Genomic DNA, 2852 nt, shown 5'->3' with positions numbered 1-2852 from the left:
ACGAAGTCTTTGGTAAGATAATTTTGTTGGCGTATGGGCACATCAAAATCAGTATAAGAACACGCCATAGTCATGCTGTGAGAGGTAGTCAATAGTAAAGGGGAAATTTATTTGTCTTTGTAAACATGTTATTCTGAAGACCCTGAAAAACCTGAAGTTTCCTCCAGGTATGCCCAGGAACTTGGTGGTCTGACATAGCCCTCTTAGTGCTGGGACCTGGTGAGGAGGGCAGAAGTGTTGAAAGTTAACTTAAGCTGGGCCCAGTGGCTCACACCTATAATCCCAGCACTTTGGGAGGCTGAGATGGGCAGATCACTTGAACCCAGGAGTTCAGGACCAGCCTGGGCAACATAGTGAGATTCCCATCTCTATTTATTTAGTAGAAATAAATAGAATGTATTTATTTCTATTAAAAATAAATAAATAAATAAATAAATAAATAAATAAATAAATAGAAATAAATTAGCCAGGGCCAGGCACGGTGGCTCACGCCTGTAATCCCAGCATTTTGGGAGGCTGAGGCCAGATCACTTGAGCTCAGGAGTTTGAGACAAGACTGGCAACATAGTGAAACCCCACGTTTAAAAACAAACAAACAAAAGACAAACAAAGAAAAGAAATGAATTAGCCAGGCGTGATGCTGCATGCTTGTAGTCCCAGCTACCCGGGAGGCTGAGGTGGGAGAACCACTTGAGCCTGGCAAGTTGAGGCTGGACTGAGCTGTGATTGTGCCACTGCACTTCAGCCCGAGTGCTAGAGTGAGACCCTGTCCAAAAAAAAAAAAAAATTAAAAAAAAGAAAGTTAATTTGACACAAATGAGAGGATTTGAGACTACAAAAATAAAAGTGCTTCCATTTGAGGGTGGGCACATGAACTGATAGGTGATTTAATGAAGAATGTAAATAAATGTTTTGTACCTTCTCCTGGGTCACGTGTATGCTCATGATGTTCATGTTTTTCCAGGAGTGAGACATTTTTTGTGGTAATGTACCTATGGGATGTACTGATGTTAACAAGGAGTTACATGTTTGTATATGTGTAGGAGTGTATAGAAAAACATCTGAAAGGCCAGGCATAGTGGCTCACACCTGTAATCCTAGCGCTTTGGGAGGCCAAGGAGGGTGGATCACCTGAGGTAAGGAGTTCGAGACCAGCCTGACCAACATGGTGAAACCCCGTCTCTAATAAATTCAAAAAATTAGCTGGGTGTGGTGGCACGTGCCTGTAATCCCCGCTACTTGGGAAGCTAAGGCAGGAGAATCACTTGAACCGGGAGGTGGAGGTTGCAGTGAGCCAAGATCACACCACTGCACTGCAGCCTGGGCAACAAGAGTGAAAGCTCCATCTCACACACACACACACACACACACACAAAATCTGAAAGAAGACTCATTACGTTGAAAGTGGCTATTTCATGGTGCTAGGATTATGACTTTTTTTTTAATATGTGTTTTTCAAAATTTTCTACAGTGAATATGATTTATATGATTTTTTAAAAAGGTTTTTAAAGTACTATACAAACACACAAGGTGACAGTACTCTTCCTGGGAAGTCACGTGGCTAGTTACAATCTGGAAGTCAGAACATCTAGCTCACAATTGCTTAATTTAACCTCTTACCCTTAATATCCAACCTCAGTTTCTTCCTTTGCAAAATTTTGAACTAATCTCAGTTCGGTCTGTGTAACCTAACTGAGATGGGATTTAACTAAGTTAATTATCAACTCAATTTAAGCACATATAGGGTCCTTACCGTAAGTGGTGACTGTGGTTACTCCCCAATATCTACTCCACTGCACTTCCCAATTGTGTAGAGAAGATTCTAGTTGGACCGAGATTTTCCGGGTGCTGCCATCTGAATCACCCATATTTTCCTGTCTCCTGATCTGGCTCTAACTTCCATTTTATGAACTTTGTCAAGTAGCCCTTTAGTTATCTATAAAGGTGTAACTCTAATTTTGCATAATTAAAGTTACACTCTATGCACACTGTGCCTGGCCCAGTGAGTTCATCTAATGGAGTCTACGTAGCTGTAATAAAGAATGAGGACATTCTACAGGAGCTGAAAGAAAAGATTTTAGACTGGGCGCGGTTGCTCATGCCTGTAATCCCAGCACTTTGGGAGGCCGAGGTAGTCGGATCACTTAAGGTCAGGAGTTCGAGACCAGCCTGGCCAACATGGTGAAACCTTGTCTCTACTAAAAATACAAAAAATTAGCTGGGCATGGTGGCTCGTGTCTATAATCCCAGCTACTCAGGAGACTGAGGCAGGAGAACTGCTTGAGGCAGAGTTTACAGTGAACAGAGATTGCACCATTGTGCTCCAACCTGAGTGATGCAGCAAGACTTCATCTCAAAAAAAAAAAAAAATTTAAAATACATTTAAAAGGCCAGGCGCGGTGGCTCAAGCCTGTAATCCCAGCACTTTGGGAGGCCGAGACGGGCGGATCGCGAGGTCAGGAGATCGAGACCATCCTGGCTAACACGGTGAAACCCCGTCTCTACTAAAAAATACAAAAAATTAGCCAGGCGAGGTGGCAGGCGTCTGTGGTCCCAGCTACTCGGGAGGCTGAGACAGGAGAATGGCGTGAACTCGGCAGGCGGAGCTTGCAGTGAGCTGAGATCCGGCCACTGCACTCCAGCCTGGGCGACAGAGCGAGACTCTGTCTCAAAAAAAAAAAAAAAAAAAAAAAAAAAAAAAAAAATTAAAAAAGAAAGTTGCATGTTGTGGAGCAACCAGACAATTGTGATGAAATGGGAAGTACAGGGCACCCGCTATGACGTGTTTTTGCCAAGAAGTTAAACCAGGTTCCAACTAAACCTCTAGAGCAAAGTTTCATTTGTAGGAAATT

Source organism: Rhinopithecus roxellana, chromosome 3 (genome assembly GCF_007565055.1).
Source record: "Rhinopithecus roxellana isolate Shanxi Qingling chromosome 3, ASM756505v1, whole genome shotgun sequence".
Lineage (NCBI taxonomy): Eukaryota > Metazoa > Chordata > Mammalia > Primates > Cercopithecidae > Rhinopithecus > Rhinopithecus roxellana.
Note: the sequence above shows the minus strand (reverse complement) of the source record.